Source organism: Chiloscyllium plagiosum, unplaced genomic scaffold (genome assembly GCF_037043375.1).
Source record: "Chiloscyllium plagiosum isolate Xiang-an unplaced genomic scaffold, Cpla_swu_hap1 HiC_scaffold_8, whole genome shotgun sequence".
Classification (NCBI taxonomy): domain Eukaryota; kingdom Metazoa; phylum Chordata; class Chondrichthyes; order Orectolobiformes; family Hemiscylliidae; genus Chiloscyllium; species Chiloscyllium plagiosum.
Window position 1 is genome coordinate 84324299 of NW_028270146.1, and position 15628 is coordinate 84339926.

Sequence of the window (15628 nt, forward strand, 5' to 3'; positions counted from 1 at the left end):
GCACTATTCATGTATTTTGGTGCAGATTGGCAGACTATTTTATAAGACATCGCTCCTATAAAACATTCACATTTGTAAGCTGTATCACTTTTCCTGATCATAAGGGCCACTCCTTCAATGAGACTCCTAAACATTGCAAGCATGTGTGTGCTATGTGTCTAGGATTCATAATACAGCTCATTGGACCTCTAGCACCAGTGACCCCAGAGATTCCCATTGCTCACATTTAAAATCTTGGATTTTGTTGGTGGGTTGGTCTCGCTCAATTCACCATATCCTCATTGCATGATATAGTCCTGTTTCTGAGGCAAAATGATATTTTGGAATTCAATATTTAGCTATTGAAACTTTATTGAGTGTTTCAATGAAGCAAATAATTTGTTTTCATATTCAAAAGAAATGTAACAGAAACCTCTACTTATTATTGCTGAAATTTTGGGTTATATCTCTGGAAAATGAATCAGAAAGGTAACTATTTAAAAATTAACAGAGTTCTCATTCCTGAAAGCTAACCGGTGATCCTTGCTGTTATACCTATGCCTTTTGAAGTCCAGTGAGATCAAAGCAAATTTAGCTATGTGTTCTACCAATGATGAATTTGTTTCATTTACTGGGGGAAAAAATAATGATAAAGATAAGTTGTTGGTGTCAGTGGAACTGCACCCTGCTTCAACAGGGAAATGAGCCTCAGGAAGAAAACTGGGAGAGGGGTCTGAAATTAAGTGGTTCTGATGTGCCATTCTCTCCATTTGAAGGAAAAGCTATATTGGTGGCTCAGTGGGTATAGAACCTTTGCTTCTGAATCAGATGGTTGAGGATTCAAGTATCTCTCCAGGACTTAAGTGCAAAAATCTAGGCCGAATACCCAGAGTGAGAGGTTTGACGAGGCATTAAAGTGCAGTTTTGTCAGTGGACATTGTTGTTACACAGGAAGACACAGCAGCTGGTTTACACACGGCAAGTTCCCACAAACTTTAAATAAAATGTGAGCAGTTAATTTATTTTTTTTGTGGGGAATGACTGAAAACAAACAGAGATCATGCCTAAAAATAACTCCTCAGCTGAGACTTTCCCTTTCTCTAGCAGTGTGAGATGGGTTAGATACCAACTGACTCAACGCCTCCACCGCTGAGAAAGCTCACTGGATTGGGCATTTAAGAACTGATTGACAGGCTTTTCATCAAGCCAAGGGACTCAACAATAGTGCACAGTTTTCCAGTAGCTACTACCCAATTGGTGGCTGGTAGATCCTGAGTCCTAAAGATCATTGGTCGAGATCTATTCTTCAAGGGATCTACTCTTCAAGGGATCTAATGGCAATAAGATAATTCTTTTCCTTTTGTTTTTTGGATGGGGTTCAGGGGGAGAGATGGTTTGAAGGCAAGGATAGATGGGGTCCTTCCTTGGATGACACTTCCTTGCCCCCAACTATTATATTTGATTAATCCCAAATTAGGACAAATAGGGCCTCCTCTCAAACTGGCAAACAGGTTGCCCTGGTTAACCTACATATAATCAGGCCAGTGACCCATTGTGACCTTTAAATGTCTGTTAATTAACCTCTTAAAGGCATTAATTGATGGTGAGTTGAGGAAGATGCCTGTGAATATTCTCACTCAGTGCTTAACTGGTGAGCTGGCACTAAGGAAGCAAATATCTCTCCAAGACCAACTCACCCAATAATTTCCCTTTCTTATCAACTCTCATGTCACTTCAGCAATGGGGAAAATTGTTCCCTTCATCTTTCCTTCAAATCATGATATGTATTACATCTATCTGAAGCAACAGAAAGGGTCTCGGTTTAACATACTTGCAACAACAACTTGCACTTACATGCCACCCAAAATTGATTAGAAAGTCCTAGGAAGCTCACAGGAGCATAATCAAACCTTTTCATTCAGAGTTCAACTTCAAGAAAACTATGGTGGATAAGGAAACCTTATTGCATTTTTATAGTTTTTCATTTATTACAGTCAAAACATTGCTGGCAGAACATAACACAGCAATGCAAATATGAAAAGTATTTGCATTAAAACCACTAGAGCAAAAATATACCATTTGTGCCAAATTTTATTTAAGCTGTACAGTCTTTTTGCTAGAAATAGCAGAAATGGAGATGATTGTGGTTTTATTTGTGTACTGCCTTGAAATAAAGGTTAGAAAATTCAATCTTATGTTTCTTGAAACAACATGACAAATCTTCTCCACATTAAGGAATCAAGTACATCATGGACATAAATCCATGGAGGTGTGTATTAGAAAATTACACACGGTCAGAATAGACAGAGTATGGCAAAGTCTAAATTAGAGTGGTGCTGGAAAAGCACAGCAGGTCAGGCAGCATCCGAGGAGCAGGAAAATCGATGTTTTGGGCAAAAGCCCGTCATCAGGAATATTGCCCGAAACGTCGATTATCCTGCTCCTCGGATGCTGTCTGACCTGCTGTGCTTTTCCAGTACCACACTGATTTAAACTCTGGTTTACAGCATCTGCTCTCCATTTTTTTACCTCGAGTATGGCAAAGACAGTCTGTAAACTATGTACATGCTTAGAATACACCAACCTGACAGGAAATTCTCTACTTTCTTTTGAACCTTGGAGTAAAAATGAACGGAAGACATTGATTGATACATCAAATCTGTAATTTTTGATTTTGCTGAATAATTATTTTGAACTTGTGAATTTCAATTACTAAGGTAAAAGTAATGATTTTTATTTCACTGACAATAGCAAATGTTTTCAATGAGTTTTAGAGTAAGTAAGGACTAACCTGAACACTGAGGTTAATTTCTTCTGTCAGTATTACTTTGGTGTGCTCAAGGAAAGGACTACAGTCCCACACATACAAAGCAAATCAGCTCCTGTACTCAGTTGTGCCCTTCTCCATTAGCGCCTTTAATCAAAATCACTGAATGAACAAGATTGTGTACTCATAGGAAAAGCAATTGTCACACACTGTACATACTCATGTAATGGTTGATCTCATGTGTTGTTGAGTACCAACTTTTGTCCAAAAAAGTCATTCATTTTTCACAAATGTTATGTATAGGCCAACCTCTTGACTTATAGGCACCACTCCCTGCTGATTTCAAGCCCACCCTGGAGCAAAATTACGTGATTGAATAATAGAATAACACAGCGTTTAGGCAACTGTTCTACTCCTCATGTTTGTACATGTATCTTTTGTAAGTTGAAAATTGTAACCCATGAAGTAATGTTAATATGGAGAGATGTTTACTACCTTGTTGTTGTTTTCCTGTGGAAAGTTCAATTTTGGAACCCAAATGTAGATATTAGGAACCCAAACATGTATGCATATTTTTTTTTAACCATCTCAACTACAATGTAAATGAAGTGGGGGAGGAATAAAGATATGTTCCTTTCACTCTCAGGAATGGAAGAAAGGCAGAGACATGCAACCCAACATTTTACAGTCAGTATTTCTGCACTTCAAGACCATTCTCAAAAATAGCACAGACAAATCAGTAATTCCAATCATTGTCCAAAAGTAGTGAAAAAGTCCACTTTGAACGTTCACTACATAAATGGTATTTTCTGACATCTGCAAACTAACTTGTGGAATATATAATGTGCTTTAGCCTGATAATCCACACTTTGAGAGATAGATTGACTGTACACTCTCAATAAATCATGTTTTGCTCAAGGAAATAGATTTAATAACATTAAAGTAAAAAAGAATCAATGTTACACAAGCAAATATGCAAGTTAACGAAGATTGTCTATAAATAAAAGTAATAAATATGCTATTTGTTTTGAACTTCAAACATTGGCTCATTTTGTGCCCTCTGGATTAGGCGACTGTTTGACATCTAACTCAGCAACACAGCAGGTTGGCTTTACAACATTTAGAACATTAGAGCTTTAATTTTAAATTTCAGATATTTGCTACCGACTGAAAACAAGTCTTGGAAGTCCAACATAAGAAATTTGATTCTAAAATATCATTCAAAGAAAAGCTCAGCCAAGCCCTGTCCACTTCTCAAAGTGGGCAAGATATCTCAGCATGACATTCTGTATTCTGAACATGTGCAGTATTCTCAATTGTCTCCTATCTATCAGCATGATTTGATGTGAAAGTACATTGCCTTATCTGGTGGAGATTTGTCAGTTGTATTGCTTTTTCCAAAAGAAGAATTGGAAACTAAATTCTCAAAGCTCTAAGTACTCCGTTATAACTTTGAATTGTCTCTCGAGACTATAATAAGGAATATATAGCCTTACACAATATTTACAGGCATCCAAATCAGAAGTCCATGCCAGTGTTTATGCTCCATACACGCTTTGTGGGTTTTAATTTGTTGACATTGTTGACATTGTTTCTTTCCCTCTTTGGACCAAAGAGGGATCCTGTCTTGAGGTTCAAAGCAGTTATTTGGAAGAGAAATCATCTTCTTCAAAATCATTAGCTGCCCATGTGAGTTCTAGCAATTTGTTTCTCTCTTTGTTTTCTGAATTTTCTCTTGGAGAATTCAGTGAAAAAACTTTCTCCTCTGGATCACTTTTTCAAGACATTTTAACGTAAACAACTGGAAAGTTAATAACAATGAATTCACACGTTAGTTTGTATTTGTTCATGAAACTATATACTTGTTGAAGATTCTATAGATTAGCAAATACAGAAATAGCCCAATAGGAAAGTGTAAAATGAGTAATAGTGAATCCACTGTCTATCACAATCAGCATTTCTTAAAAGCCCAGAATATAAAGTTGAGGCTCAAGGTGTAATTTGGCAGGCCTCAGTGCTCTCCCTTCAACTAAAAACAGAGCACTGTGTATGCTGCTGACCTGAAACAAGCACAAAGAATACTGTCAGCTTCGGAGTTAGCACTTCGAGTTCGGTCTGAGTCTTTGTCAGACTCCATTAAACTGTGCGCTGCTTGTTGTTCTCACATTGTTTGCTTTTGAAAATTGGATACTGTTAACTTTAACAATTAACTCAAAGTCATGGACTCTTCTTGGATGGATTTGGCTAGATTAACTCCCCAAATAAAATTAAATTTGGCTACCTACAATGACGTAGTTTAAAACAATTTTCAACCAAGCCAGCTTGTGCAGCATCTCTCACATTTTGTAAGTTCTTGCAAGGAATCTCCTGGTACTTGATTTAATGCACTATGCACTGCCTTTGTTAAGCCATAACTAGACTTATTCCACTCCCTATCCTTACGGAAAGTTGTAAGAATTGATGGAAAGCCAGAAAAAGTCTGGCTTTTAATGTAGCACTACATTAGTCCCACAATCTATGGTAATTGAGAAGGTGGGGCTCTTGTGGTGCAGTGCTAATGTCCCTAACTCTGCACTGGAATGCTGGGGTTCAAGTCTCACTCAACCCAAAGATGTATCCAAAAAAAAAAGTCCAAATAGCAAACAAAGTTAGGGAGCATCACTGATGTAACTATACTATACTGTCAGTTAGTAGGTGTGTAGACTGAAATAACAAAGTACCAATTTGGACTTTCCTGAGATAGAATGTGATGAATGAGTTCCCCATGCATGAATGACTATTTGGTATACTGTATTGCCACAAAATGACACTTAGAATAATAGAATCCCTATAGTGTAGAAGTCGGTCATTCAGCCCATCAAGTCAACATCGATCTTCTAAAGGGTATTCCACCCTCCTAACCTATAACCCTGCATTTCCCATGGCTAATGCACCTAGCCTGTACATCCCTATACACTGTGAGCAATTTAACAAGTCCAATTAATGTGTCCATCTTTAGACTGTGGGAAGAATCCAGAGCACCTGCAGGGAATCCACACAGACATGGGGATAATGTGCAAACTTCAGACAGACAGTTGTCCAAGGCTGGAATTGAACCCAGGTCCCTGGCACTGCAAGATAGCAGCTTTAACCACTGAATCACCATGTCATCCCATGTCACCTTAGGTTGTGTAAAATTAATTGTATAAGTAAGTGAATATAAATTGTTTGAAATTTATTGCTGCTAAACTGGGTTCATCACAAAGACTGTAAGGTTGGTCAGTGAATGTAGATCTTATTGACAGAGACTGCAAGATGTCTTGAGTGAGAAATGAATTTTTGTCACAGTAGATCTGCATTTCTGAGGTTTGAATTGTGGCAAGGAGGCCCAGTCTGTTCTTTTAGATGGACATAAAAGATCCCATGGAACACTTTTGAAGAAGAATGGGAGTATTATTTCTGATGTTCTAGCAAATATATATCCTACACTCAACATTACAAAAGAATTTGGTCATTACCACATTGCTGTTTTGTGCAACCTTGCTGTGTGTTAACGTAACTTCTGCATTTTTAAGGTGACAACAATTACCATCTTTCAAAAGCACTTCATGAGTTTTATAGTGCTTTGGGATGCCTAATGGTGTTATTTTCTTTACAATGGAAAAAAATTCAGACAACATTATACTGCATTTCGCTCAGCTGTATGAGTTTTCAGAATGCTTTTGATCTTGTAGAGAACATTTCATTACTTGCTCACACATGCTCATCAGTGCATAATTAACCAACCTTAAAAATGTGGGGACCAACTTGGCCGAGGGAATATTATCCTAAACCATATGGCACTTCTGCCAGTTCAAAACAACGCACAGGAATGGAGGTCTGAGTGGAGTGTGAATGCTCTCATGTTCTTGAAACATTTGGTGTAGCATTTGAATGAAGATCTAGAGCGCGTGGCTGGAATTTTAAGTTTACTTTTGAATTCACACCTCACCTTATTTAAGATGTGGCAGATGTGATCTCTGTGTTTGGCATGAAGGTAATTTTACTCAAAGCTGTCTGCTGTCCTGCTGAATACCATGAGTCATATCCGTGTGTTCATGCACAATATATAAAGGACAGCTCAGGAAATTAAAAACCAGGAGACTGTGTGATGCTTCATATTGTGTAGGTGGCTGAAGTTCATGCAGAGATTTCATAATGTGTATAAATGTCTACCTTTTTAATTCTGTTGCTTGGCATATCTGTGATGTTGTTCAGACACAGTATTAAACAAAATTTAGAAGAACGCAGCAAAACAAAATTCAGAAACAAAAACAGAAGTTGCTAGAAAAATCTCAGCAGGGGTCTGGCAGCATCTGCAGAGAGAAATCTGATTTTGTTTCTGATTTACAGCATCTGCAGTTCTTTCAGTTGCAAAACGGTTACACACTGGCATTCGAAACTGAGCTTGAGTTCCAACAAGAATTATCCTCAACCTGGATCTGTGGATACTCTGAGCTGTCTGGAGCTCTTTCTTGAAGTTAACATAATGTAAAGCAATAATTTTCCTCCCTTCCTCAAGTTGGAGATAACTGATCAAATTTTAATAATAACTTACTTGTCAAATTCATAAAAATGAATCACCCAAGACCAAAAGGCACCTTGCTGTTTTGTTGTTCTGCAACTATACCCTTGGAATATTTGTTATATTATCCATATTAATGTAGGTTGTTTGCACTACCACATTGATGACTACAATGCGCTATTGTATTCTCCTCTTTGTACAACATGTCAAAACACAAGCATGTGTCGATGTTTTTCTGAATGAAATAAAGTGTGTGGTTCACCTTCCCTCTAAGGCTTGCACTTGTAGCATTCCTGCTACATGTATAAATGATATTCCATGTGACTGCTGACCTTTTTCTTCTTGTTAAGTGAGATATCTTGATATTATAAGTTAAGTAGCAAGCTGATTCACCCACAAGCAGTGACAAAACACCCCTGCCTTCATGCCTGGGACACTCCTGGGGTGGCATGGTGGCTCAGTGATTAGCACTGCTACCTCACAGCACCAAGGTCCTAGGTTCGATTCCAGCCTCAGGTGACTGTCTGTGTGGAGTTTGCATTTTCTCCTCATGTCTGCATGGGTTTCCTCCGGTTTCCTCCCACAGTCCAAAGATGTGCAGGTCAGGTGAATTGGCGATGCTAAATTGCCCATAGTGTTAGGTGCATTACTTTTTGAAGGGTCAGTGTGGACTGGTTGGGCCAAAAGGCCTGTTTCCACACTGTAGAGAATCTAATCTAATCTCTACACATAGGGAACACAATTTGGAGATAGTCCCTGACACTATCATCCTCATTCTCCAATTTATTCTGCTTGTGAATGTGACTTACGAGGGACAGTCCTTCAAATTAAAATAATGTTTTGATAATAGTATCAAGTATTATTATGAGAATTCAGCCATGCAGGATGACCCATTGTGCAACAAGTTGACCTCCCAATGAATAGCATTGTTGAATGATATTTCTGTCCCTGCCATTTTCCACACACTGATGTTTCTGTCTGAAACATTGGCAGAGGCATGGAGTCTGGCTGACGTTCTCCCAAAAAGTGGAATTTTAAAAATAAGTTTGCACTCTGGAGACATGGGCACTACTGACAAGGCCGGAATATTTTTCCCCCACCAGAGTGCATCTTGTGGCAGTCGGAGTGGTGCTAATTCCCTGAGCAGTTAAATGCCAACCACATTGGTATGGAACCAGATCCATACATAGACCTGACCTGATTGTACAGAGCTTTGCCTCTCCATAAGAATAGAAAGATGGACAATTAACCTTTGCTGACTTTGGATCAACATTGACAGAAGCTCACTGCATTTTCATAGAATCTGCACAGCGTGGGAGCAGGTCATTCAGTCCATTGAATCCACACCAACTCTCCAAAGAGCATCTCACCCACCTACCCTATCCCTGTAAAACCTGCATTTTCCATGGCTAATCCACTTAGTCTGCACATACCTGGACATTATAGGGCAATTTTAGCATAGCCAATCTACTTATCCGGCACATGGTCGTACCGTAGGTGGAAACTGGACCATCTAGAGGAAACCCACGCAAACACGGGGAGAATGTGCAAACTCCACACAGACAGTCGCCCAAGTGTGGAATCAAACTTGGGTCCCTGATTTTGTGAGGCAGTAGTACTAACCACTGAGCCTGACAAATGGGACTATGCTAGATTGGGATATCTGGTCGGCATGGACAAGTTGGACCGAAGGGTCTGTTTCTGTGCTGTATGTCTCTATGATTATGATTCTATGACACCATGGTGCCCTTGACTGCATTTTGATTGAAGACAGAGGTATAAGTGTGAGGAAAAGTGGATTTCTTTATTTTCCAGGGAATTGTGTCTAATTTGCAATAATAGTAAGGCACCTCAGGATCATTTCCTTACTTTACAACTACTTGCTTTTTGCTTTGAGCAAGAGAAGCAAGGGCAAGATACAGGAAAGTTAGTGTAACAGGTGAAAAAGAAAAGCAACCCTGAAAAGTGGAGGCTTTTACAAAAAAAAGCTTCTACCCCTGAAGATCCGATGAGACCTTGAAGAGTTCAAATTTGTTTCTTTTTCACAATGTCAATTTCACATTTCTTGAATTCCAACTTAAACACAATTTGTTCTTTGAATCAATCAGGATTGACTATCACCTACATTCAACGAACATCCAAAGTATAGAATGAGATACAACAGATTAGTTAAACTGCGAAATAAAGAACAAGAGGTTGAATAGTAGGGGGATATTTTCCCAGGGTAGGAGAGACAGAAAATAGAGAGCATAGGTTTAAGGTGAGAGAGGAAAGATTTAAAAAGAATCTAAGGGGCAACTTTTTCATGCAGAAGGTGTTGTGTGTGTGGAATGAGCTGCCAGAGGAAGTAGCGGAGGCTGGTACAATTGCGACATTTAAAAGGCATCTGGATGGGACATGAATGGAAAGTTTGTGTAAAGATTTGTAGCTCGGGTGCCAGTTGCCGTGGCTGCGGGTATATTCACCGAGCTGGGAAGTTGATTTGCAGATGTTTCATCCCCTGTCTAGGTGACATCTTCAGGGCTTTGAAGCCCCCTGTAAAGCCCTGCTGTACTGTGTCTTCTGGAATTTATTTGGTTCCATTCCTGCTGCTTCTGGTTGCTGGTTCAGGCTGTTCATTGCAGTAGCTTGTATATTGGTTCCAGGTCAATGTGCTACAAAGGATGAAACCAGGAAACAACAACGCTCCAGGAATTTATGGATTACCCAAAGTACACAAATTGACATACCATTCAGACCCATTGTGGCACTGCCGGGGACACCATCACATAAACTAGCATGATGGATTCTCAGGGGAACGTAGCACCAACAGCCAAGTTTCTGGTATTGAGACTGGCTCTAATGCAACGAGGGGTACGTCGGCTTCCAAGAGATCAATTGTGTTAGGGGACTCTCTAGTCTGAGGTACAGACAGACGTTTCTGTGGCCAGCAGAGAAAAATCAGAATGGTGTGTTGTTTCCCTGGTGCCAGGATCAAGGATGTCTCAGAGAAGGTGCAGAATGTTCTCACAGGGGGGAGGAGCCAGCAGGAGGTCATTGTCCACATTGGAACCAATGACATTGGAAGGGAAAAGGTTGAGTTTCTGAAGGGAGATTACAGAGAGTTAGGCAGAAATTTAAAAAGGAGGTCCTCGAGAGTAGTAATATCTGGATTACTCCCAGAGCTATGAGCTAGTGAGGGCAGGAATAGGAGGATAGAGCAGATTAATGCATGGCTGAGGAGCTGGTGTATGGGAGAAGGATTCACATTTTTTGATCATTGGAATCTCTTTTGCGGTAGAAGTGACCCGTACAAGAAGGATGGATTGCACCTAAATTGGAAGGGGACTAGTATATGGGCAGGGAAATTTGCTAGAGCTGCTCGGGAGGATTTAAACTAGTAAGGTGGGGGGGGGGGGTGGACTCAGGGAGATAGTGAGGAAAGAGTTCGATTTGAGACTGGTACAGTTGAGAACAGAAGTGAATCAAACATTCAGGGCAAGCAGGGACAAGGTAGGACTAATAAATTAAACTGCATTTATTTCAATGCAAGGGGCCTAACAGGGAAGGCAGATGAACTCAGGGCATTGTTAGGAACATGGGACTGGGATATCACAGCAATTACAGAAACATGGCTCAGGGATGGGCAAGACTGGCAGCTTAATGTTCCAGGATACAAATGCTACAGGAAGGATAGAAAGGGAGGGAAGAGAGGAGGGAGAGTGGCATTTTTGATAAGGGATAGCATTACAGCTGTGCTGAGGGAGGACATTTCCGGAAATATATCCAGGGAAGTGATTTTGGTGGAACTGAGAAATAAGAAAGTGATGATCACCTTATTGGGATTGTACTACAGACCCCCTAATAGTCAGAGGGAAATTGAGAAACAAACTTGTCAGGAGATCTCAGCTATCTGTAAGAATAATAGGATAGTTATGGTAGGGGATTTTAACTTTCCAAACATCCACTGGGACTCATATAGTATTAAAGGTTTAGATGGAGAGGAATTTCTTAAGTGTGTACAAAACAATTTTCTGATTCAGTATGTGGATGTACCTACTAGAGAAGTTGCAAAACTTGACCTACTCTTGGGAAATAAGGCAGGGCAGGTGACTGAGGTGTCAGTGGGGGAGCACTTTAGGGCCAGCGACCATAATTCTATTCGTTTTAAAATTGTGATGGAAAAGGATCTAAAAGATGAAGTTCTAAATTGGAGAAAGGCCAATTTTGACGGTATTAGGCAAGAACTTTCGAAAGCTAATTGGAGGCAGATGTTCACAGGTAAAGGGACGGCTAGGAAATGGGAAGTCTTCAGAAATTAGATAACAAGAATCCAGAGAAAGTATATTCCTGTCAGGGTGAAAGGGAAGGCTGGTAGGTTCAGGGAATGCTGGATGACTAAAGAAATTGAGGGTTTGGTTAAGAAAAAGAAGGAAGCATATGTCAGGTATAAACAGAATAGATCGAGCGAATCCTTAGAAGAGTATAAAGGAAGCAGGAGTATACTTAAGAGGGAAATCAGGAGGGCAAAAAGGGGACATGAGATAGCGCTGGCAAATAGAATTAAGGTGAATCCAAAGGGTTTTTACAAATATATTAAGGACAAAAGGGTAACTAGGGAGAGAATAGGGCACCTCAAAGATCAGCAAGGCGGCCTTTGTGTGGAGCCACAGAAAATGGGGGAGATACTAAATGAATATTTTGCATCAGTATTTACTGTGGAAAAGCATATGGAAAATATAGACTGTAGGGAAATAGATGGTGACATCTTGCAAAATGTTCAGATTACAGAGGAGGAAGTGCTGGATGTCTTGAAATGGTTAAAGGTGGATAACTCCCCAGGACCTGATCAGGTGTACCCAAGAACTCTGTGGGAAGCTAGAGAAGTGATTGCTGGGCCTCTTGCTGAGATATTTGTATCATCGATAGTCACAGGTGAGTGCCGGAAGACTGGAGATTGGCAAACGTGGTGCCACTGTTTAAGAAGGGCGGTAAAGACAAGCCAGGGAACTATAGACCAGTGAGCCTGATCTCAGTGGTGGGCAAGTTGTTGGAGGGAATCCTGAGGGACAGGATGTACATGTATTTGGAAAGGCAAGGACTGATTAGGGATAGTCAACATGGCTTTGTGCATGGGAAATCATGTCTCACAAACTTGATTGAGTTTTTTGATGAAGTAACAAAGAAGATTGATGAGGGCAGAGCAGTAGATGTGATCTATATGGACTTCAGTAAGGCGTTTGACAAGGTTCCCCATGGAAGACTGATTAGCAAGGTTAGATCTCATGGAATACAGGGAGAACTAGCCATTTGGATACAGAACTGGCTCAAAGGTAAAAGACAGAGAGTGGTGGTGGTGGAGGGTTGTTTTTCAGACTGGAGGCATGTGACCAGTGGAGTGCCATAAGGATTGGTGCTGGGTCCTCTACTTTTTGTCATTTACATAAATGATTTGGATGTGAGCATAAGAGGTACAGTTGATAAGTTTGCAGATGACACCAAAATTGGAGGTGTAGTGGACAGCGAAGAGGGTTACCACAGATTACAACAGGATCTGGACCAGATGGGCCAATCGGCTGAGAAGTGGCAGATGGAGTTTAATTCAGATAAATGCGAGGTGCTGCATTTTGGGAAAGCAAATCTTAGCAGAACTTATACGCTTAATGTTAAGGTTCTAGGGAGTGTTGCTGAACAAAAAGACCTTGGAGTGCAGGTTCATAGCTCCTTGAAACTGGACTCGCAGGTAGATAGGATAGTGAAGAAGGCGTTTGGAATGCTTTCCTTTATTGATCAGAGTATTGAGTACAGGAGTTGGGAGGTCATGTTGTGGTTGTACAGGACATTGGTTAGGACACTGTTGGAATATTGCATGCAATTCTGGTCTCCTTCTTATCAGAAAGATGTTGTGAAACTTGAAAGGATTCAGAAAAGATTTACAAGGATGTTGCCAGGGTTGGAAAATTTGAGCTAAATTTGAGCTGAACATGCTGAGGCTGTTTTCCCTGGAGCGTCGGGGGCTGAGGGGTGACCTTCCAGAGGTTTACAAAATTATGAGGGGCATGGATAGGATAAGTAGACACAGTCTTTTCCCTGGGATTGGAGAGTCCAGAACTAGAGGGTATAGGTTTAGGGTGAGAGGGGAAAGATATAAAAGAGACCTAAGGGGCAACATTTTCACGGAGAGGGTGGTACGTGTATGGAATGAGCTGCCAGAGGATGTGGTGGAGCCTGGTACAATTGAAACAATTAAGAGGTATCTGGATGGGTATATGAATAGGAAGGGTTTGGAGGGATATGGGCCGGGTGCTGGCAGGTGGGACTAGGTTGGGTTGGGATATCTGGTCGGCGTGGACAGGTTGGACCGAAGAGTCTGTTTCCATGCCGTACATCTCTATGACTCTATGACTCTATAACTACAACAACAACTAAAACATCTTATCAAACACTCCATATAATCATCACAGGAATTCCTGGACAACATCAAGAGCATAAATATAGACAAGAGTGGAGAAATGGTCTCATTTGATGTAACAGTACTGTTCACTTCAATTGACAAAACTCCAGCCAGAGAGACAGTAGCCAATCTCCTGGACAGGCAGAACAGACAACACGACGGGGAACCTATCAACAAGGATGACATACTCAAACTACTAGAGATGTACTTGACAACACACATCACATTCAACAACCAAATATATGAATAGATCAAGCAATTCTGGTCTCCTTCCTATCGGAAAGATGTTGTGATACTTGAAAAGGTTCAGAAAAGATTTACAAGGATGTTGCCAGGCTTGGAGGAGTTGAGCTATAGGGAGAGGTTGAATAGGCTGGGGCTGTTTTCCCTGGAGTGTCGGAGGTGGAGGGGTGACCTTATAGAGATTTATAAAATCATGAGGGGCATGGATAGGATAAATAGACAAAGTCTCTTCCCTGGGGTGGGGGAGTCCAGAACTAGAGGGAATAGGTTTAAGGTTAGAGGAGAAAGATATGAAAGAGACCTAAGAGACAACGTTTTCACACAGAGGGTGGTACGTGTATGGAATGAGCTGCCAGAGGAAGTGGTGGAGGCTGGTACAATTGCAACATTTAAAAGGCATTTGGATGGATATATGAATAGGAAGGGTTTGGAGGGATATCGGCCGGGTGCTGGCAGGTGGGACTAGATTGGGTTGGGATATCTGGTCGGCATGGACGGGTTGGACTGAAGGGTCTGTTTCCATGCTGTACATCTCTATAACTCTATTGTAACACCTATGGGCTCATCCATCTCTGGGCTTATAGAAGAAGCAGTGATGCAAAGATTGGAACAAACAGCCCTAACACAAATCCAACCCAGACTCTGCATCAGATACATAGAAGACAATTTTGTTATCAGGAAGAGAACAGAAATTGAGAACACTCATCAGATTATCAACACCATATTCACAGGGATCAGATTTACAAGAGAGAAGGAAACCAACAATCAGGTCCCATTCCTGGATGTGATGGTACAATGAACACAGAATGGTGAATGCACCCCAAAAGTGTACAGGAAAGCCATACACACTGACCAGGTCCTGAATTACAACAGCAACCACCCAAACACACACAAGAGAAGCTGCATTAGGACATTGTTCAACACACTGCAGCACTACGAACCTATGAAGTAAAGAAGAAGAACACCTCTATACAGTATTCACCAAGAACGGATATCCCCACAACTTCATCCACAGATGCCTTACAGACAAACAACGCGATGAGCACTTGCCATGATCTAACTCACTAGCCACGCTACCTTACATAAAAAACGTCTTGGAACTGACAGACAGACTACTCCAACTACTGGGATTCATGACAGCCCATAACCAACAGCCATGCTCAGCCAACAACTTACCAGGATACCCATCTTGTGCAAGACTAAAGTAATTTATAAGATTCCATGCAAAGACTGCGTGAAACACTATATAGGGCAAAAAGGCAGACAACTAACTACACCGCTGAAGCCAGACGCCAACTCGAGGACACCTCTTCCTACCGCCCCCTCGACCATGACCCCAACCCCCATCACCAAACCATCATCTCCCAGATCATACAGAACCTCATCACCTCAGGAGATCTCCCATCCACAGCTTCCAACCTCATAATCCAGGAACCCCATTCTACCTTCTTCCCAAGGTCCACAAGCCTGACCATCCTGGCCGACCCATTGTCTCAGCCTGCTCCTGCCCCACTGAACTCATCTCTACCTACCTCGACATTGTCCTATCCCCTCTAGTCCAGGAACTCTCCACATAAGTTTGAGACACCACCCTCGCCCTCCACCTCCTCCAAGACTTCCGTTTCCCTGGTCCCCAACGCCTCATCTTCACCATGGATATCCA